At 39.0% G+C, this 24,191-nt stretch overlaps 1 long non-coding RNA gene across 1 annotated transcript in view; it reads right to left on the minus strand.

The window, feature by feature from the left end:
• The window catches only part of LOC106094404 (uncharacterized), a 135,319-nt gene that overhangs the window by 52,601 nt on the left and 58,527 nt on the right, over positions 1-24,191 (minus strand). The window contains exon 2 of the long non-coding RNA XR_001222552.2: positions 3,256-3,347. This is a non-coding gene — a long non-coding RNA (uncharacterized LOC106094404). The remainder of the gene's footprint in view (positions 1-3,255; positions 3,348-24,191) is intronic.

The raw sequence follows: 24,191 nt of genomic DNA on the forward strand, positions 1-24,191 counted from the left end.
AATTGTGAATAGTACGCTCCAAATCGGTCTATAACCTGATATAGCTCCCATAAAAACCGATCTCCCGATTTTACTTCTTGAGTCCTAACAAGCCGCAATTTTTATTCGATTTGGCTGAAATGTTGCATAAGATGTTCCGTTATTACTTCCAATAACTGTACCAAGCACGATCCGAATCGGTCTCTAACCTGATATAGCTCCATATAAACCGATCTCCCGATTTTACTTCTTACAAGCCTATATTTTTGTCCGATTTGGCTGAAATTTTGCATAAGATGTTCCGTTATTACTTCCAATAACTGTACCAAGTACGGCCCGCATCGGTCTATAACCTGATATAGCTCCATATACACCGATCCCCCGATTTTACTTCTTGAGCCTCTGGAAGCAATTTGAAATTTGTGTTAGGACCCTATTAAGCATGGTCAGGATAGGGCCATATTTAATATGGCTGACAAATGTACCCATCTTCCGATTTAAGTTTTACCGCCCGTAAAAGTAGCGTCCATTACCCGATTTCGCTGAAATTTGCCACAACAAGCTGTGTTGGCTTCTTCGGCATCCGAGTTCATCATAAGCGTCGAAAGGCCACTGGAGAGTGGGCAAAGTACCCCCGCCAGAAAATTTTAGTTCTTGGGCTCATAAGACGCGTTTATTAACCGATTTCGGTGAAACTTTGTCCAATGAGTTGTATCGCAAACGTAAATTCGCCCATGAATATTCCATTAAGGAACACCCAAACTTTTCACATATCAAAGAGTGCTGTTTTATTAAATTTTTTAGCTAACTTATAAGGGGGCTCATTTTAATTGTCGAGCCAAAACGACGTGCCGCGACAACCCTTTATGGGGAAGGTACAGTACCTCACAAAAGTCGCCAGCATTAGGAGGGGATAACAACCGATGACATTTTTTCTGATGTTCTCGCCAGAAGTTGAGTCGTATTAGACCCTTACATATCCTTCGTCAAATGAGTTGTATAGCAAACGTAAATGCGCCCATGAATATTCCATTAAGGAACACCCAAACCTTTCACATATCAAAGAGTGCTGTTTTATTAAATTTTTTAGCTAACTTATAAGGGGGCTCATTTTAATTGTCGAGCCAAAACGGCGTGCCGCGACAACACTTTATGGGGAAGCTTTCATATGGATACAGTACCTCACAAAAGTCGTCAGCATTAGGAGGGGATAACAACCGCTGGCATTTTTTTTGATGTTCTCGCCGGAAGTTGAGTCTTATTAGACCCTTACATATCCTTCCTGTACATGGTGTGGATCGGACTATAATTAGATATACAGCCATATCTAATTATAGTCCGATTTGCATAGAATTTTATGTTTTACCGTCTTGAACAGTGAATTGCGTTAGACCCCTTGACTTTTTATAAACACTATCATAGGATGGGAGATATACTTATCTAGTCATTCCGTTTATAGTCCTATAAATATTGAACTTAATCTTCTTGTCATTCTGATTCGAACCATGCAATGTCCGTCCGTTCTTCCGCTTGTCGAAATTACGATAATGGTCAAACTCGTAAAGCTAGCCACTTGAAACTTTGCATAGATATATCTTTTTGATGTTGGTGGTTGGGGTTTGAAAACGCCATATCGGTCCAGAGTTGGATATGGGAAATGCAACATTTTTCCACTCACTCTCTGTATGCAATACCATTACTAACGAAAACTACACCCGATGGTGTGGTTATTTTTATACCCTACACCACTACTGTGGTACAGGGCATTATAACTAAGTGCATTTGTTTGTAACACCCAAAAAGGAGGGGAGATAGACCCATTGATAAGTGTACCGATCGACTCAGAATCACATACTGATTCGATTTAGCTATTTCCGTCTGTCTGTCCATGATAATTGTCTGTCTGTCCGTCCGTCTGTCTATTTTGATTTGTGTACAAACTACAGGTCGCAATTTTCATCCGATCATCTTTAAATTTGGTACGGGCATGTTTTTAGGCCTAGAGACGAAGTCAATTGAAATTGGAAAAAAGTCGGTTCAGATTTGGATATAGCTCCCATATATATGTTCGTCCGATTTGCAGTAATACTGCAATAAAATGGTCATTTGTTAACCGATTCTCTCGAAATTTGGCAATAAGGACTTTCTTATAACTCCCAACATTGCAGGTAAATTTTATAAAAATCGGTTCAGATTTGCATATAGCTGCCATATATATGTTCGTCCGATTTTCAGTAATAATCCAATAAAATGGTCCCGTGTAAACCGATTCTCTCGAAATTTGGCAGGAAGGATTCTCGCATGACTCCTGACATTATTGGAGAATTCCATAGAAATCGGTTCAGATTTCGATATAGCTCCCATATATATATGGTCATCCGATTTGCAGTAATAATGCAATAAAATGGTCATTTGCTAACCGATTCTCTTAAAATTTGGTAGGAAAGATTTTTTCTTGACTCTCGAAATTACAGGCGAATTTCATAGAAATCGGTTCAGATTTAGATATAGCCGCCATATATGTACATCGCCCGATTTTCATTTCTAGAACCACTGCAAGCGCGCTTATTGACCAAAGCTGACAAAATTCTGCACAACTCTTTCCTCGATGCCTAACACCATATCTAAGAAGTTTGGTCAAAATCGGGTCAGATTTAGATATAGCTCCCATATATATGTTCGTCCTATTTTGAGAAATAGTGCAATAAAGTGCTCAATTGTTAACGGATTCTCTCGAAATTTAGCAGCAGGGATTTTCTTATGGCTCTTAATATTACTGGTGAATTTCATAGAAGCCGGGCCAGATTTAGATATAGCTGTCATATATGTATATCGCCCGATTTTCACTACCAATGAGTTTGGTCCAAATCGATTCAGATTTAGATGTAGCTCCCATAAATATGTTCATCAGATGTTGGGTAATTTGCAATGATTGTGTCATTTGTCAACCGTATTTATTACAGTTTGATCATATTTGCTGGAAATTTGATACGGATAGTTTAATAACTCATGTGAAAACATCCGCCGAATTCCGTCTAAATTGGTTCAGCATTAGATATAGCTCCCACTTTGTAGGGGTAGGGTATTATAAAGTCGGTACTTTTGCCTTTTTTTACTGTTTTTTATATGCATTTGAAGAAAATACATTTTGACTAAATTTTGTGAAAAACCACCAACACTCAGCTCAATTGACGTTCTCAAATTCATCATCGAACTTCATTTAAATTGACCGAAAATGTTTTTTTGATGACTAATTGCGTATAAAAGATATCTCACCTGTTTGAAAAGATGTCCCAATTTAGGAAGATTTCGAAGTTTTTCGTCAACATTTTGGGAACTTGACTGGTCAATGTTCACCACTGTTTTTCCTACGAAAAGAAGAGAAAGAAAATCATTATTGGTAAAATTATATTATATTACAAAAGCATTTCTATGCGAAAATTTGAGCAAATTAAATAAGCCATCATGCGTATTTATTTTATGAATAAAAATTGTTTGTCCTTCGACAAATATTCATGAAAATAAAAAAATTCAAAAATTTTTTTTTAATATTTTGTTTAAAAAATCTCGAAAATTTTTTCTTAAAAAAAAATGTAACATTTAGGTTTTATAGAAAACTAGCCGAACCGGGCCCGCTGCGCTTTCTTTAACTCTCTTATATCTTTTTAGAGTGGGAACACTTCGCCCTGAATGTGGATATAGAATTGGTGCCACTATAGCCTTTGTCCACCTATGACATTGAATGCCTGCATTGGAATCCTGGTGAGAACATCGGACAAAATTTAATGCTGGTGACACTTGCGCGGTACCATGCTATGCATGGTCATGAAAAATCATCATTGAGTTTAAACTTGAATGGGAGAGCACTCATTGATGTGTGAGAAGTTTGCCCCTGCTCGGTTCTTAATCAAATTTGTAGTCTACTCCCAAATGCAATTATTGGCTCTGTTCTAAGCTATATATCCATTTGGCGAGTTTTATGCGGCCCGCGAGGCAACAGACAACAAACAATAGAAACCATGTTTTATTTTTGGTGACTATAAGAGTGACCCCCTATACTTCGATCTGATTTTGTTTGCCAAATTCGAAATCTACTCCCGACTACCTTTCATTTGAGCTCCATATTGACATGAACATGCGATAATTTCGAGAAAAATCGATTTTGTGGATTTTGAGTCTATACGGAGCAAACAAACAAACCGAGTACCATATTGCCATGATTGGGGAATGTGCCCATTTTGTGTGTTTTTTTGGGGAATGGGGTGACCCCCTACACTTCGACATAAATGAGTATACCAGATTCGTTATCTACTACCGCATACTTTTCATTTGATACCCATATTGTCCTTATCGGTCCACTTTTGATTTTAGGTGGCGTTTTTAATGGTAACGCCCCCTTCCGATATTACAAAATTATAAAACCTTTTCCTTCTTTCTGACCATATTCGTAATCTACTCCCGAATACCTTTCATTTGAGTCCCATATTGTCATGATCGTCAAATAAACCTATTTTAAGGGGTTTTGGGACTGGGGTGGCCTCCCAGGTACTTAGACCCTACTTTTATTATGAAATTCGTACTCTACTCCTAAATACCTTTCATTTGAATCCAATATTGTCCCGATCGGTCTAATTTTATTTTGGGTAATACTTTTGGGGTAAGGGGGAGGGTCCTCCCCCTCCCGATATCACAAAAATTATATAGCCTATGTTTACTTCCAGACCAACCTACACAATTTGCGAAAATTTCAAGGTAATCGGTTTATCAAACAGACAAACACAAATTCAGATTTATATATAAAATTTCATTAAAATTTTGTTTTTAGAAAATAAAAGCTGAACTGGGCCCGCTCCGCTGCGCCCTCTTTAACGCTCTTATACCTTTCATTTGAGCCCTATATTGCAATGGTCGTTATATAAGTACAGTTTTTGTAGAGTTTTAAGATGGAGACATTTCGTGTCATTGAAGCGCAGAGGTAACCAAGTCCGCCAATGATGCTAAACGCATGGGATCAAATCTTGGCGAGAACTTTGGAAAAATGTTAAGTGGTAGTTATCCCCTCCTAATTTTGTGGACATTTATGAGGAGCTATGCCATGCATAGAAGTCATGTAAAAACTTCTCCCAGAGCGTTGGGACTCGGCTATAAAAAGGAGGTCCTTTATCATTGAGCTTAAACTTGAATCAGACAGCACTCTTTGATATGTGAGAAGATTGCCTCTGTTCTTTAATGAAACGTGCATGGGCAAATATTTGTTCTACTTCCTTATAACTTTCTTTGGACTCCTATATTGTAGTGGGTAAATACTTTCAGGTTGGGGTGTATTTTAGCATTTGGCACTTGAAGTAAATATAAGCTGAGTGTTATACTCTCAAATACGTTTTATATGATCCTCATATTACCATAGTTGGTCAATTAGTCCTGTTTCATTTGTGCCCTATATTCCCGTGATTGGTCTATATAACCATCTGACGGGGAGTGGTTTTTGGGGGGTGGGATAGTACCTCAGACATTTCACCCAAATAGGGATGTCAAGTACGTGCTCTACTTCCAAATACCTTTCATTTAAGGCCAAAGTTGCCTTGGTCGATATATTGGGTTGCCCAAAAAGTAATTGCGGATTTTTTAAAAGAAAGTAAATGCATTTTTAATAAAAATTAGAATGAACTTTAATCAAATATACTTTTTTTACACTTTTTTTCTAAAGCAAGCTAAAAGTAACAGCTGATAACTGACAGAAGAAAGAATGCAATTACAGAGTCACAAGCTGTGAAAAAATTTGTCAACGCCGACTATATGAAAAATCCGCAATTACTTTTTGGGCAACCCAATATATAAACGGTATGGAGGGCGTTTTGGAGATGGAACTCTGTCACTTTATGCTAAAAATAGGTATCAAATTCGTTCTTTACTTCCAAAAACCTTTCATTTGAGCCCCATATTGATACGTTCGGGAAATAAGTTCAGTTTGGGGGGTGCTAGGGCTTATCCCCAAACACTTGGCCCCAAAACTGTATTCCTTTTCTACTCTCAAATACCTTCCATTTGAGCCCCATATTGTCATGATGGGCCAGATAACCTATTTACGGTGTTTTATGGAGGTTAAGCGCCAAATTTCCTAATCTACTCCCAAATTGCTTTCATTTGAGTCCCATATAGTCCCGTATGGTCGGTTAATATGCCCATTTGGGCGTTTTTTGGGGATGAGGGCACCTCCCATACATGGACTTCATTTTTTTCATATTCGTAATCTACTCCCGAATATCTTTCATTTGGGTCCAATATTGACATGAACATCCAATATGTCTGTTTGGGGGAGTTTTGCAGTTGGTGTGGTCCGCTAGGTATTTAAACTCAAATTTTAGTACCATATGGGGTGGTGTTTTTGGGCGGTGTTTTTGGGCTCAGTTTGGTCCAAATAGATGAATAGTCTGATATAGTCTTAATATGAACAGATCTATCGATTTTGCATCTTGGGCCTCCGGAATCCGATTTGGCTGCAATTTTGTATGTAGACTTTACCCATCACTTCCAACATCCATGGGAAGTGTTGTCCAAATAAGTCTATACAAGCCAATCTTCTGATTAGCGCTCTGCGGACCTTAGAGGTTTAAATTTCGCCACATTTGGTAGAAAATTAGTACGTAAAGTACAACAACGTCCATTAACTATTGTATGTTCATTTTGTGTAAACTTATAACAGAATCATAGTGATGGTCTCCCCAGATTAGGCCCGGCCGAACTTAACACGCTTTAACTTGTTATAGTAAAAGTGGAATTTGTATTTCATTCACACAACTTCAATTTTTCCACGTGTATTTTTTTATTTTTAAAATTGGTTTGTTGATGTGTGGGCTTTTGTTTTGGTTTCATTCAACTCGCTACGATAGATTGTGGGAATTTTTTTACTACCATTGTTGGTATTGTTGTTTCTTCGCTCATTTGTTTATTGTTGTTGATGTTCTCATTGTTGTTGTTCTTGTTAGGCTATTGAAGAGACCTCCATAAATAATTTGCAAAACGTGGAAAAAGTCTCCTTTCTATCGTATACTCAAATATTTGGCGTTATTACTCCAGTTAAGCAAAATGATGAAATTATTCATTCAGCATTATAGAACGACCACGCATCCATTTTATAGAAGAGCTTTTAAATGCAGAGATGGGAAAACATTTATAGAATAATGTTATGTTGTGTAATTAAATGACAGAGAATTGTGGGATTTGGGAAAGAAAAAAACTCTCTTACCTAGGTAAAATCAAATAAGTAAAAACGCTTACAGTTTTGGCGAGCTGTTCCAAATTTCAGTTAAATCGAGTGATTAAAGCGCCTTTTATGTGCAAAAGACCTAAAGTTGGAAAATTGGTCTATATGGAGATAGACCTACATTAGGGTGGAGCGATTAGTAGGGAAGGAAAAAAACCTGAATCTGCCCTTCACTTTTCTAGGGATTGTACTGAGCAAAGAAGTCCGTAGACCATACGTCTATGGTGAAAATCGATTCTCCAGACTTTGGAGTGCAGTTTTTTCTCAGACTTTTGTCTTGTGTTTTTGGATATTTAGGCCTATAACAGCCAAACCACTGAGAATTTCGATCCAATACTAATTGTAGCCAAGACAATATTTAAGAACTGTCTGGTACATCGCAAAAGCATTCCAATGCTCCTTCAGGTAGTTTTGGCCTTGTGAAAGTGCAAATTTTTTCGTGAAAATAATGATTTACCATTTTTAGTTGTTCAGTTGTTCGTAGTAATTTATCAATATTTTCACGAAAAATGTGCACTTTCACAAGGCCAAAACTGCCTAAAGAAGGGTTCGAATGCTTTTGCGGTGTACTAGAGAGTAGAGGTGTGAAACGTGATTCGGGAGTTGTCGCGTCAAGCGTGATTCACATGATTCGTGAGATCCAAATCCGTGATCGTGCGTGACCGTGATTGAATAAAAATTCTCGCGAGTGAGTGAAATCATGCTCACGACTCACTTGACACTCACGACTCACTCGACACTCACGACTCGCTCGACACTCACGACTCATGAGACACTCACGACTCATGGGACACTCACGACTCACGAGACACTCAGGAGGCACTCACGACCCATGTGACACTCACGATATACTCACGAGGCACTCACGACTCAAAACGAAGACCGACATTTTTTGCATGTTCTCAAATCATACGGTATTTTAACGTACGAATCTGACTACAGGTGCATAAAAATGAAAATATCACATAACTGGTTATGCAGGGCTGATACATTTTCTACATTAATGTTCACAAGTTCAAATGCTGTGTGATATGAGAAGCATGAAATAAAATATTACTCGCTGGGTGGAAAATTATTTGTTAAACCATGAGTTTTTCGTGTGTCGTGATTTTCTCGTGAGTCTCCGTGCCTCGTGAGTCGTGATTTTCACGTGAGTCGTGGGTGCCTCGTGAGTCGTGATTGTCTCGTGAGCGTGTGGGAGTAAAATTTTCGTCTCATGAGCCTGCGTGAACGTGAGTCGAAATAAAAAAGTCGTGCGTGAGTAACATTTTTTTTTTCACGTGAGCGTGTGTGAGTTAAATTTTCGTCTCGTGAGCGTGCGTGAACGTGAGTCGAAATAAAAAATTTGTGCGTGAGAGTGCGTGAGTAACATTTTTTCTCGTGAGCGTTTGCGAGTAAAATTACTCACGCGCACATCTCTAATAGAGAGTTCTGAACTAATGTCTTGACTACAATTTTCGTCTTAGTATTGTATAGAAAATCTCAATGGTTTTGCTGTTATAGGCCTAAATATCCAAAAAAAAAACCTGAAAAAAGTCTGAGTAAAAATTGCAAGTCAAAATCTTTGGGGCTCTATTCTCACCGCAGACGCATGATGTAGGGGACTATTTTCCTCAGTAAAATCTTAAGAAAAACAGGTTCTAAGCGTTCAAGCCGAACTAAACTATTAAATATTGGGTTGCCCAAAAAGTAATTGCGGATTTTTTGAAAGAAAGTAAATGCTTTTTTAATAAAACTTAGAATGAACTTTAATCAAATATACTTTTTTTACACTTTTTTTCTAAAGCAAGCTAAAAGTAACAGCTGATAACTGACAGAAGAAAGAATGCAATTACAGAGTCACAAACTGTGAAAAAATTTGTCAACGCCGACTATATGAAAAATCCGCAATTACTTTTTGGGCAACCCAATACTAATTTTCCATACAGGAACAGGGGATACATTTTTATACCCTCCACCATAAGATGGGGGTAAACTAATTTCGTCATTCTGTTTCTAACTACTCGAAATATTCGTCTGAGACCCCATAAAGTATATATATTCTTGATCGTCGTGACATTTTATGTCGATCTAGCCATGTCCGTCCGTCTGTCCGTCCGTCCGTCTGTCTGTCGAAAGCACGCTAACTTCCGAAGGAGTAAAGCTAGCCGCTTGACATTTTGAACAAATACTTCATATTAGTGTAGGTCGGTTGGTATTGTAAATGGGCCATATCGGTCCATGTTTTGATATAGCTGCCATATAAACCGATCTTGGGTCTTGACTTCTTGAGCCTCTAGAGTGCGCAATTCTTATCCGATTAGAATGAAATTTTGCACGACGTGTTTTGCTATGACATCCAACAACTGTGCCATGTATAGTTCAAATCGGTTCATAACCTGATATAGCTGCCATATAAACCGATCTGGGATCTTGACTTCTTAACCCCTAGAGGTCGCAATTATTATCCCATATGTACGATGGATCCTCTCATGACCATCAACAAACGTGTTTATTATGGTCTTAATCGGTCTATAGCCCGATACAGATCCCATATAAATCGTTCTCTCTATTTTACTTCGTGAGCCCCAATGGGCGCAATTCTTATACGAATTGGCTGAAATTTTACACAGGTCTCCAACATATAATTTAATTGTGGTCCGAACCGGACCATATCTTGATATCGTTTTAATAGCAGAGCAACTCTTTTCTTATATCCTTTTTTGCCTAAGAAGAGATGCCGGGAAAAGAACTCGACAAATGCGATCCATGGTGGAGGGTATATAAGATTCGGCCAGGCCGAACTTAGCACGCTTTTACTTGTTCATATTAATGAGTGTAGTCCGATTTAAGTTTAAGCTCAATGATAAAGGGACTCCTTTTTTATGACCAATCCGAAGGGCGACACCATTCGATGGAGAAGTTTTATCATGGCAGAATGGCTCACAAATGTAGCCAATATTAGTGAGGGGATAATCACCGTCGAACACTTTTATACCCTCCACCATAGGATGGGGGTATACTAATTTCGTCATTCTGTTTGTAATTCTTCGAAATATTCGTCTAAAAGCCCATAAAGTTTATACATTCTTGATCGTCGTAACATTTTATGTCGAACTAGCCCTGTCCGTCTGTCTGTCTGTCGAAAGCACGCTAACTTTCGAAGGAGTAAAGCTAGCCGCTTGAAATTTTGCACAAATACTTCTTATTAGTGTAGGTCAATTGGGATTGTAAATGGGCTATATAGGTCCACGTATTGATACATCTGCCATATAAACCGATCTGGGATCTTGATTTCATGAGCCTCTAGAGGACGCAATTCCTATCCGATTTGGCTGAAATTTTGCATGAGGTGTTCTGTTACGACTGTCAACAACTGTATGAGTATGGTTCAAATCGGTCCATAACCTGATATAGCTGCCATATAAACCGATCTGGGGTCTTGACTTCTTGAGCCTCTACAGATAGAAATACCTATCCGCTTTGGCTGATATATTGCAAGACGTGTTTTATTATGACTTCCAACAAGTGTATTAAGAATGGTTCAAATCGGTCCATAACCTGATATGGCTGTTATATAAACCGATCTGGGGTCTTGACTTCTTGAGCCTCTAGAGGACGCAATTATTAACCGATTTGGCTGAAATTTTGCATGAGGTGTTTTGTTACGACTGCCAACAACTGTGCTAAGAATAGTTCAAATCGGTCCATGACCTGATATAGCTGCCATATAAACCGATCTGGGGTCTTGACTTCTTGAGCCTCTAGAGGACGCAATTCTTATCCGATTTGGCTGAAATATTGCAGAACCTGTTTTATTATGACTTCCAATAACTGTGCTGAGTATGGTTCAAATCGGTCCATAACCTGAAATAGCTGCCATATAAACCGATCTGGGGTCTTGACTTCTTGAGCCTCTAAAGGACGCAATTATTATCCGATTTGGCTGAAATTTTGTACAACGGCTTCTCTTCTGACCTTTAACATACGTGTCGATGCAATGGCATGCATCGGTTTATAGCCTAATGCAGCTCCCCTATAAGCCGATCTCCCTATTTTACTTCTTCAACCCCTAAAGTGCGCAATTCTTACTAGATTTGGTTGAAATTTTACACAATGACTTCTACTATGATCTCCAATATGCAGTTCAATAATGGTCCGAAATGAACCATAACTTGATAGTGTTCCAATAACATAGCAAGTATTTTCTTTTATCCTTTGCTTGCCTAAATGCTTTGTTTGACAAATGCCATCCATGGTGGAGGGTATATAAGATTCGGCCCGGCCGAACTTAGCACGCTTTTACTTGTTTCTGATTTTCCCGTCGGGATTTGGACCCAGGCGTTCGGCGTCATAACCAACATATATCTAAATATTCGGATTTCAAGGGGTCTAATACAAGTCGTCCTTCCGAAAACTGTTAATAAACGCAACTATCGGGTTGCTCAAAAAGTAATTGAGGATTTTTCATATAGTCGGCGTTGAAAATTTTTTTCAACGGCTTGTGACTCTGTAATTGCATTCTTTCTTCTGTCAGTTATCAGCTGTTACTTTTAGCTTGCTTTAGAAAAAAAGTGTAAAAAAAGTGTATTTGATTAAAGTTCATTCTAAGCTTTATTAAAAATGCGTTTACTGTCTTTTAAAAAATCCGCAATTACTTTTTGGGCAACCCAATATTAAGTGTCCAACATCTAAAATCGGGAGATCAGTATGTAGGGGGGCTATATCCAAGTATGGAGCGAGGGGTCTAGTACAACTCATAAGAATTTTCATCGAGAGATCCGTGTATATGGCAGATATATCAAAATATGGTCCGGTATAGTTCATCTTCTACTTCTTAAGGCTTTCAGCCAACTTCTACTTAAAGGTGTCTCTAAATGAGATAATTCTCGCTGTTGTTTCTCAATGAAATTTGCGTCTGCAACTTTGGGCTTGGCCGAACCGTAAATGAATTCAAGGGTCGATTGTTCACCTAAGGGTTATGGGTGTCTTTAGTCCCTCCTCAAGTTCGAACAATGAACTAAGCCCTATGGTATTGTAAATCTTTTGCTATGGCTTCCCCCCCTCATAACCTTAAATGTTGTCCATCTCTGCATTTATAAATTTGTTTTTTTTTATGTTATTTTTTTTTTTTTTGTTTGGTTTTGCAATATTATCAGTGTTCCATCTGCCCAAGTGCCCCCGTGTGCGAGGGTGCACAAGTGTGAGAATGGCCTAAACTAGGCAAAGTGACTGACTAGTGAAACAGTAAGTGGACGCTTGGTCGGATGGATGTTTCGCTGATTTTTGTTTTTGGTAGCGTTTATCACGTGCTTAATTTATTTTGCCACTTCCATGCGTACCCAACGACTGACTAATTGTGAATGAGGAGGATAGGATGGTCTGCCAACAGATGTGGGCTTTTGGCTTAAATACGCCAACACCAACAAAACACGGCGTAGTAAAATTACCAAAAATGAATGAACGAATTTGCAAGCGAATGGCAAATAGAAAGCACATAGAAGCACATATTGAAACCAACACTAGATAGTCAACATAGAAGGCATTAAGCCCAAGTCAAACCAAACAAAACCATCCGAAAATGGGCCTGTGTGTTGGACAATATTTTAGCAACTCGCCGCCACCAGGTTCCATTCTGCACTCTTTAAAAGGCGCTTTCGTTGGTATAGAGTTTAACAGATTGATTAGTTTTTGCAGTGAGGAGACGCCAGCTAAAGCGCTGACGTTATCACCGTCGCCACCATCACCACCAATATTAATGATGATGTTGCTGGGAGAAGAAGGCTTGGGACAATGCCGCCAACCATTCTGCCTTTTGCAGTGGTATAATGGCCATGTAGAGGTGACGACGACAGACGTCATAGAATGCTTCATGCCGGTGATGACGGTGTTTGATGCGGTGGCGTTTTAGGTTTTTTTTTTTGTTGTTTGAGCCAAGTGAATGACTAACTTAATTACGGACTGATTTAGCTGAACTGACTTAAATCAGTTAGAAGAAGATTTAAAAATTTCAATGTTTGGGCTAGTTTCCATGGCTTAGCTTTTTAATTAAATTTCCGTAAGCTGTTTAAGCATGGGCTTTAAATTGCGTGGGCCATACTGGTGTCTTAGGTGACAAATTTGCCCAAATTGTTTTATTGGGCTCAGTTGGCTTGGTTAACAAGGTGAGATAATGAAACCTATTTTAGTTGAAATTTCAAATGTTGGGCTTATGCAGTTTTTGCCATTAGAAAGGCTAATCTGTTTTTATCCAAAGCCCAGTTTGCGTTTATATTGAAAGAGTTTCACATTTTAAAGTTGCTCAATAGAAAATCATATGCTTGGTCGAAGATAATCTGAACATCTTATAGGAATTTATATAAATGTCGGCCTGAAAGTCAATAATGTTTGCCTGATTGGGGTGACATATAAGTCTGTTAATAGAGTCTGTCTGTCTATTTCTTTCATGGGTTTCACCGGATGTCTCTCATGTGTTCCCCCATAAATAACTGGCGGGAGTTGTTCATCCAACATTACAATATGACCTAGTCAACGAATATCCACATGTAAATCTATTGGTTGCCCAAAAAGTAATTGCGGATTTTTCATATAGTCGGCGTTGACAAATTTTTTCACAGCTTGTGACTCTGTAATTGCATTCTTTCTTCTGTCAGTTATCAGCTGTTACTTTTAGCTTGCTTTAGAAAAAAAGTGTAAAAAAAGTTCATTCTAAGTTTTATTAAAAATGCATTTACTTTCTTTTAAAAATCCGCAATTACTTTTTGGGCAACCCAATATGTCTGTTAATAGAGTCTGTCTGTCTAATGTGGTGCCAGAACTTTTTTATGTTTTTGTAATAAAATGACATTTCTTTCATGGGTTTCACCGGATGTCTCTCATGTGTTCCCCCATAAATAACTGGCAGTAGTTGTTCATCCAACATTACAATATGACCTAGTCAACGAATATCCACATGTAAATCTATTGGTTACCCAAAAAGTAATTGCGGATTTTTCATATAGTCGGCGTTGATAAATTTTTTCACAGCTTGTGACTCTGTAATTCCATTCTTTCTTCTGTCAGTTATCAGCTGTTACTTTTAGCTTGCTTTAGAAAGAAAATGTAAAAAAAGTATATTTGATTAAGTTCATTCTAAGTTTTATTAAAAATGCATTTACTTTCTTTTAAAAATCCGCAATTACTTTTTAGGCAACCCAATATGTCTGTTAATAGAGTCTGTCTGTCTAATGTGGTGCCAGAACTTTTTTATTGTTTTTGTAATGAAGTTACATTTCTTTCATGGGTTTCACCGGAGGTCTCTCATGTGTTCCCCCATAAATAACTGGCAGGAGTTGTTCATCCAACATTACAATATGACCTAGTCAACGAATATCCACATGTAATTCTATGTTCCGAATAGTCCCGTTGAACACCATCGCCGCTTTTCTGAAATTTACAATCAGTAGCAATGCGTCAGGCGAAGGAGAGAGGAAACGTTTGTTTTGCAGAAAGAATAATGAAATGGAAACAGGTGAGTGTGAACGAATCTTATATACCCTCCACCATGGATCGCATTTGTCGAGCTCTTTCCACAGTATCTCTTTTTAGGCAAACAAAGGATAAACGAAAAGAATTGCTATGTTATTGGAACAACATTAAGCTATGGTTCATTTCGGACCATTATTGAACTGCATATTGGAGACCATAGTAGAAGTCATTGTGTAAAATTTCAGCCAAATCTAGTAAGCATTTCGCACTTTAGGGGCTGAAGAAGTAAAATAGGGAGATCGGTTTATAGGGGAGCTGCATTAGGCTATAAACCGATTCATACCATATTCGACACGTATGTTAAAGGTCATGTGAGAAGCCATTGTACAAAATTTCAGGCTCCAGAAGTCAAGACCGCAGATCAGTTTATATGGCAGATATACCCGGATATGGAACGATTTGAACCATACTTAGCACATCAGCTAAAAGTCATAACAAAACACCTCATGGAAAATTTCAGCCAAATCGGATAGGAATTGTGCCCTCTAGTGGCTCAAGAAGTCAAGATACCAGATCGGTTTATATGGCAGCTATATCAGGTTATGAACCGATTTTAACAATTCTTAGCACAGGTATTGAAAGCCAAAACGAAACACCTCATGCAAAATTACAGCCAAATCGGATAGGAATTGCGCCCTCTAGACGCTCAAGAAGTCAAGACCCCAGATCGGATTATATGGCAGCTATATCAAAACGTTTAATGATTTGAACCATACTGAGTGCAGTTTTTGTAAGTCATAACAAAACACCTCATGCAAAATTTCAGTTAAATCGAATAAGAATTGCGTCCTCTAAAGGATCAAGAAGTCAAGACCCCAAATCGATTTATATTACAGCTATATCAGGTTATAGACCGATTTAAACCATATTTAGCACAGTTGTTGGAAGTCATAACATGCAAAATTACACCCAAATCGGATATGAATTGCGCCCTCTAGTGGCTGAATAAGTCAAGACCCCAAATCAGTTTATATGACAGCTATATCAGGTTATAGACCAATTTCAACCATGCTTAGCAGTTTTTGGAAATCATGACGGCCACCGTAGCGCAGAGGTTAGCATGTCCGCTTATGACGCTGAACGCCTGGGTTCGAATCCTGGCGAGACCATCAGAAAAAATTGTCAACGGTGGTTTTCCCTTCCCAATGCTGGCAACATTTGTGAGGTACTATGCCATGTAAAACTTCTCTCGAAAGAGATGTCGCACTACGGCACGCCGTTCGGACTCGGCTATAAAAAGGAGGCCCCTTATCATTGAGTTAAAAACTTGAATCGGACTGCACTTATTGATATGTGAGAAGTTTGCCCCTGTTCCTTAGTGGAATGTTCATGGGCAAAATTTGCATTTTGCATTTGCATGAAAAAAAAAACACCTCATGCAAATTTTCAGCCAAATGGGATAAGAATTGCGCCCTCTAGTGGCTCAAGAAGTCAAGATCCAAGATCGGTTTACATGGCAGCTGCATCAAAATATGGACCCATATGGCCCATTTACAATACCAACCGACCTACACTAATAAAAAGTATCTGTACAAAATTTCAAGCAGTTAGCTTTAATCCTTCGAAAGTTAGCGTGCTTTCGACAGACAGTTTAGACGGACATGGCTAGATCGACTAAAAATGTCATCACGATCAAAAATAGATTTACTTTATGGGGTGTTAGGCGAATATTTCGAGGAGAACATGAACTTCTTCCAAGACGCCCATCTAATGGACAACCAATGATTGAGGTCTTCTAGTTAAACTTCCACCGGAGCGAGATAGCTACTCACGTTCTGGTGGAGAAAATCAGCAAGGGCAAGATTCATATTGACTTAATGCAGTAGTCATAGATGACCCGGAACAAAGTGTCTGGACTGAACCAAATCAACTACGAATTAATATACCCACCACCACATAGGATGGGGATATGATAACCTAGTCCTTCCGTTTGTAACACCTCGAAATATTTGATAACGAAAGTAAATATTGGGTTGCCCAAAAAGTAATTGCGGATTTTTTAAAAGAAAGTAAATGCATTTTTAATAAAACTTAGAATGAACTTTAATCAAATATAATTTTTGTACACTTTTTTTCTAAAGCAAGCTAAAAGTAACAGCTGATAACTGACAGTAGAAAGAATGCAATTACAGAGTCACAAGCTGTGAAAAAATTTGTCAACGCCGTCTATATGAAAAATCCGCAATTACTTTTTGGGCAACCCAATATATTCTTGATCGTCTCGATATTCTGAGTCAATTTAACCAAGTCCGCCCGTCCATCTGTCGAAATCGCGATAGCGGTCGAACGCGTAAAGCTAGCCACTTAATTTAACAGATATTTCGTATTGATGTAGGTCGTCGGGGATTGCAAATGGGCCATATCAGTTCAGATTTAGATATAGCTTCCATATCAAACGATCTCCTGCTTTGACTTCTTGAGTCCCTGGAAGCCGCAGCTTTTGTCCGCTTTGGCTCAAATTTTGCACATAGTGTTCTGTTATGAATTTCAATAACTGTGCCTAGTACGGTCCAAATCGAACAGGAACCTGATAAAGCTCCCATATAAACTGACCTTACGCTTTGACTTCTTCAGCCCTTGGAAACCGTAGTTTTTGTCCGATTTGTGTGAAATTTTGCTCATGGTGTTCTGTTATGACTATTAACGACTGCGACACGTAAGGTCCAAATCAGTCAAGAACCTGTTATATTGGGTTGCCCAAAAAGTAATTGCGGATTTTTTAAAAGAAAGTAAATGCATTTTTAATAAAACTTAGAATGAACTTTAATCAAATATACTTTTTTTACACTTTTTTTCTAAAGCAAGCTAAAAGTAACAGCTGATAACTGACAGAAGAAAGAATGCAATTACAGAGTCACAAGCTGTGAAAAAATTTGTAAACGCCGACTATATGAAAAATCCGCAATTACTTTTTGGGCAACCCTCAAAACCCTCATCTATTGACAATGGCTTTCAGGTGGGAGGTGTATACGGCAAGAGTTGCATGTCTTCCCTTTCCAAAATATTGGATTTGAAGTTCAATTTCCTGACCAGCCAAACAAACACCCATGTATTTTGGGCTTTCAGTAAATGGAACAGTCTCTCCTACCAAGGAGACAGGTGTTGTAGGTTGGTAAATTGTATCTCCTGCGGACAAGAACATTTTCCGTCTAAGTCAGATTTATGTCTAGACCATTTTCGGTAGCCCTCTTCGCTGTCGCACCTCTTCGCTGTCGCACCTACAGGTAAGACCAGGTTGAAAAGAGGGTGCGGATATTAATCCACCCCATGCACACCATGGACATACACCTAAGCCATTAGTCGACTTGTTGTTCGCTCTAAATACTATTGGGTTGCTCAAAAAGTAATTGCGGAAAAAAGTGTACAAAAAGTATATTTGATTAAAGTTCATTCTAAGTTTTATTAAAAATGCATTTACTTTCTTTTAAAAAATCCGCAATTACTTTTTGGGCAACACAATAAAAAGTAACCTCGAAAAAGAAAATCTAAGTTAGGAATTTCGAGCTGCTTAAAAAACCCTTATTGGGTCCCTGGAACTATTAAATCCCCCATAGACCACGTATTTGCCGTACGCCAAATCCCTCAAAGGACACTAGAAGGACAAATCAACACCTATCATCTTATCGTTGACTACAAGGCGACCTTCAACAGGCATTTACGTTCAGAGGTTTGTCCCTGCAAATCTGATAAGGATTTGCAGAATGACGCCTGCTGATACATGTTTCTCACTTAGAACAAGAAAAAACCTCTTCGAAGCGTTCAATACCTATTTTCTCTTGAGACAAAATTTCCATAAAATTTTCTGAGAAGACAAAATTTCCATGAAATTTGCTCTAAAAACAAAATTTCCATGAAATTTTCTCCTAAGACAAAATTTCAATGTCCTCCAAATTGACCTTAAACCAAACTCTACCCTCTAAACCTAACCTTGTTTCCTATATTCAACGTAGATAATTCCCACCTATGTCCTTATAATTCTGTTCTAACTTTAGTCTTTCGTATCACAAATCAATTTTTTCCCTTTTTTCCCCCCATATGCAGTTACTTAATAAATTTTAAATTACTAACCCCATTACGCTTATAATGCTCACCCTTCTAATGTAGTAAAACTCATTATTAACCATAATTGATCAATTAGATTGTGAAAAAAAAGAACATTTAGCATGCGAAACTACCCAAAAGTGCAAGGGACACTTGGAAGTCATATGTCAACCTGAGAATAGGGAGAGAGAGACACATCAAGGACCAATTAGTGTCACTTGAGCATAAAGACCGAGGGGGGGAAAATAAACTTTCTAATTGGGTGTTTTTTAACAAAAAAAAGGAGTTAACCAAAATGGTTTGTGCGTGTGCGTCTGCGTTTTCAGGCAACGTCGAAAAGGAAGGAATGAACCCCTTGAACGTAATTGTTTTCGGCACTCGAAAGCACTCAAAGTGTCTGACTCTTATGCCAAAGAAACGTAGTCGCAACCGCACTCGTACTGGAGGGCAAGAAAGTGCACAATGATGTAGTCAACACAAGTACACAAGTGTTGCCACCAAAAGTTTGAAAGAAATGAATTAAAAAGTAAAAAAAGCGTGCAAAGTTCGGCAGGGCCGAAGTTTGGGAACCCAACACCATGGATTCTGCTAAAAAAATTTTAAAAATTCATTTAGTTGAAGGGCATAAGTTTATTGTACATACCAAACTTCTGTCAAACCATCAAAATGAAAACTTCTAGGAACCGAACAAGGATGGTCGAGAGACCGGTTAACATGGGTAGAGATGGGCGATGGAAAAATACCCAAAAGGTATTACCCGGTAAATTGGCTCCAAAATTTAATATAAAATTCGTTTTCTACTCTCAAATGCCTTTCATTTGAGTCCCATATTGTCATAATGGGTCAATCGACTTATTTGACTTATTTTTGAAAAGAAAAGCGCCACCTAGACTTTAACACAAAATAATGTCATATTCGTAATCAACTCCCAAATACCTTTCATTTGAGTCCCATAGAGAAATGGTGGGTTCAGCCGTTACTGATTATACGGAACACAAAAAAAAACCGAGTGCCATATAGTCATGAGGGGTCATATTCCCATTTAAGGCGTTTTTGGGGAGTAGGGTGACCCCCTATACTTCGATCTGATTTTGTATGCCAGATTCGTAATCTACTCCCGAATACCTTTTATTTGAAGCCCCTATTGACATCCAGGCCCAATATGTCTGTTTGGGGGAATTTTAGGGTTGAGGCGGCCCGATGGGTACTTAGACCCAAATTTGAATACCACATTCGTATTCTATTTTTCAATATCTTTCATTTGATACCCATATTGTCCCGATCGGTCCACTTTTAATTTTGGGTGGTGTTTTTGGGTAAAGGGGGAGGGTCCGCTCCCCTCCGAAATCTACAAATCACAAAATCTATTTCTCCTTCCTGACCATATTCACAATCAACTCCCGAATACCTTTTATTTGAGTTCCTTATTGTCATGATCGTCCAAAAACCCTATTTTAGGGGGTTTTGGGGTTGGGGCGGCCCACCAGTTACTTGGACCCGATTTTTAATATGAAATTAGTACTCTACTCCTGAATACCTTTCATTTGAATCCCATACTGTCCCGTTAGGTGCACCTTTATTTTTGGATAGTACTTTTGGGGAAATGAGGAGGATCCGCCCACCTTCCGATATCAAGAAAATATATAGCCTATGTTTCTTTCCAGACCAACCTACACAATCTGTGAACATTTCAAGGTAATCGGTTCGGCCGTTTTTGAGTCTATGGGAACAAACAAACACAAATTCAGTTTTATATATAAGAATAGCCGCTATTTAGACCGAACTTTAGACTTAAAGTCTTGAGGCAATAAATTGGTCATTTTTCATCCGACTTCGATTATATTCGGTACAGTGAGTTCTGGTAGACCCCTACCAATTTCTGCGAAGTGTGCTTCAGATCGAACTATGTTTAGATATAGCTGCCGAATAGACCGACCGACCGATTTCCCGATATAGGGTAATGAGGACTGTCAAATGTGGTCCAGATCGCACCATATTTGGATTTAGCTGCCATATAGACCGACCTTCCAATATAGTGTACTGAGCCAATAAAAGGAGCATTTTTCATTCTATTTCGATGAAATTTGGCACAGCCAGTTTTGGTACTCCTCATATTTGGATATAGCTGCCATTTAGACCGTCCGTGTGCTAAATTTCGTCAAAGTCGGTCCAGATTTAGATACGATATGGCCCTTTAAGGCCGTAAGAAAATCTTACAATGTTCTATTCAATATTACAATAGGTATGCAAATTTCATAGCCTCGTCTTCTCACGATCCAAGTCCCCCCATAGGATTTTCGCCATGCTACCGATCGTTTCGCTGTCCCACAGGGTTGCATGCGCATTCATCGCCCACTCTCTTAACTCTGGCTGCGTCGACCCGAAAGGCTTCGGGTTAACCAAGTTTATTGACGGCAGTCCTCTGGCCTTCACCGCCAAATCGTCTGCCCTTTCATTCCCCCTTACTCCCTTATGGTCCGCCACTCAAACGATACAGAGTTTGCCATCCTCAGATAAGGCGTTAATCTCCTTCTTACACTGCGAGTTCTTGTGATTTTACCGTCCTTGTTGTTATTGCCTTTAGGGCAATTTGACTGTCCGTAAAGATGTTCACACTCGACGTCCTCGCGTTAGCGCCACACCACCTCACGCATTCCTAGATCGTCCGGATCTTCATCTATAGGGTTCTCAATATAGACCCCCAGGCCCACTCTGTCCTCTAGCTTTGATCCATGTGTGTAACATGATCTTCCAAGAGTGTGCCGCTGGCAGCAGTGCATTGAACTCGACCTCAAAGATCATTTCAGGTATCCGATCCGGAAACCTCTTCCCTTCCTTCCAGATTTCCTATCGTCGCCTCGGTGTGAGCTGCTGCCATCCTCAACATATTCTCCTATCGCCTTTAGTCTCATAACCGCAGTGGCTGCCTCACACTTAAATCTTAGGCCTACAACAGACGTATTTATTACCCGATTTGCTGAAATTTGGAACAGTGAGTTGTATCAAGACTCCCAATATCTGTCCCGATGATCCCAACTTTATCTAAAAAGTCCTCCAATTGATTTCATGTCAGTTAAGGGGGTTTTTAATCCCCAGAGCTTAGGAACCACATTTGTACGTCAGATTCGTTCTCTACTCCAAAATACCTTTCCTTTGATACCCATATAGTTCCAATCGGTATACATGCCCGTTTGGGTGGGGCGTTCCCCCATGGTTGCTTGCCCTAAGACTGCAGATACAAATTCGCTGGAATCTATGCATCCATCTTTGAGATCTGATACTTTTGAACATTTGAGTAAAGGGGAGGTTCCGCTCTCCTGCTGATAGATAGTACCCTATTTGCACCAGAGGGCTTAGCTTTAAAATTTTTTGGAAAAACGGTTCGGTCCTAATTTAACATATAAAGAAAACAAAACCAAAGAAGTTCTTATAAACCCTTTAGAAAAAAAAAACTCTAAAACGGCAACTCTGCTCACCACTGTCACTTGTGGCAAGCAAGGCATGATTAACAAAGAATATATGCTGTGCTGTGCTGCACTTTGGTGTTAAAAAAAATTGAGGTAGTAACAAGCAACAAATAAAACCAACAAGGACAGTTTCATGTTACGGTGACATTTGAGCCTTAAGACTCTGAGGACGATTGTGACTGAATGTGTCTGTAGCCGAATGTGCTGCTTTCCTGCAATGGTTTGATGTTGGTGTTGTAGCATGCAACAGGTGCTAAGTGGGGTGCAATCGAAAGAAATGCCACAACGATGCAAAGAAAGGATTCAACCAGAAACAGAAGTGTCGCATTGTTGATTTAAGAGTGCAAGGTGTTTTGTTTTGTGTGTGTGTGTGTGTGTGTGTTTCACCCCAAACCCTAATTCAATCCCAGCATTTGGTTTCCATTTCATATTTTTATGTCATGTTACTGTTGTGGTTGTGACCGCCGCTGCTGTTTACATTGCCACAGCAACAGCCACAGCAACAGCCACAGCCACTTTTACACTTTACAGCAAAGTTTACATTACTCGGGCAACTAAAGCAGGCAACTCCAATTCAAGATTCGCCCCATAGCATATATGCGGTGTACAGCGAAATGAAGAAGTGCTTCCCTGCCAAGGATTAAAATTACAATTACAAGAGGAGCCTAAAGCGAGATATCCTACACCATAAAAGCTGAATTGTAAAGTTAATGCTTGAAAAGAGTATTTGGTAGGTAAGAAGCTCTTTGCCTAAGGGTTATATTTTCTTTTGTTTTGATGCTGAAGGCATTAATCTTTGAAATCTTTATGTGGGTTACAGCAGAATTGACGAAGCTATTAATAAAAATTTTTGACAAAATTTAAAGAAATTTGCTGCAAACTAAAAATTTGTAAAAAATTTCAGCCAAATCTGATAACAATGGTGCCCTATAGGGTCCCATGAAGTAAAATCGGGAGATCGGTTTATATGTGAACTATCAGGTTATAATTCGATTCAGACCATATTTGGTAATTACTTGAAAGGTCGTCGGAGAAATCGTTGGCAAAGATTTCAGTCAAAAAATACGCCCTTTAATGCTCCAGATATGCAATAGGAAGATCGGTTTATATGGTTTATATCGGGCTCGAGACTAACAATCTTCGACAACGACTTCACCGACGACCTTTAACGTAATTATTGGGTTGCCCAAAAAGTAATTGCGGATTTTTCATATAGTCGGCGTTGACAAATTTTTTCACAGCTTGTGACTCTGTAATTGCATTCTTTCTTCTTTATCAGCAATCCAACCAACCAATATATAATCTACTAACTGTACCCGGCTCGCTCCGCTGCGCCTCCATTAGCACCACGCGAAAAATAAGTTTCTCACTTACTACCATATGTATATCCCCAGTACAATATGTTCATCTACTGTCGAATTCCTTCTATTGAACCCCTTATTGCCATATATGACAAATATTCACATTTTGAGAAGTGTTTTGAGGGGTAGGTAACCTCCTAACTCGTGAATACCATATTCGTAATCTTCTCCCGAAAACCTTTTATTTGAGTCCCATATTGTCATGATGGTCTAATATGACTACTTGGGACGTTATTGGTTTTGGGGCGGCCCCTTGGTAATTACACCCAAGCTTTTATATTCGATGATCATATTCGTACTCTACTCTCGAATACCTTTAATTGGAGTCCCATATGGTCCCAATCGGTCTACTTTTGATTTTGAGCGGTTTTGGGCTTGGCTCCCTAGATACTTAGATCCAATTTTTAATAGCATATTCATACTCTACTCTGGAATACCTTTCATTCGGGTCCAGTATTGTCCCGAAGGGTTTAGGGGGGGACCACCCCCCCCCCCCCAAAAAAAAAAACAAGACCCAACAGGACACTTTTACCGCTTTGGCCTAAGCAGGTTACATCTGATGCTTCAGGGCTT

Source organism: Stomoxys calcitrans, chromosome 4, assembly GCF_963082655.1.
Source record: "Stomoxys calcitrans chromosome 4, idStoCalc2.1, whole genome shotgun sequence".
In the NCBI taxonomy this organism is placed as follows: Eukaryota; Metazoa; Arthropoda; class Insecta; order Diptera; family Muscidae; genus Stomoxys; species Stomoxys calcitrans.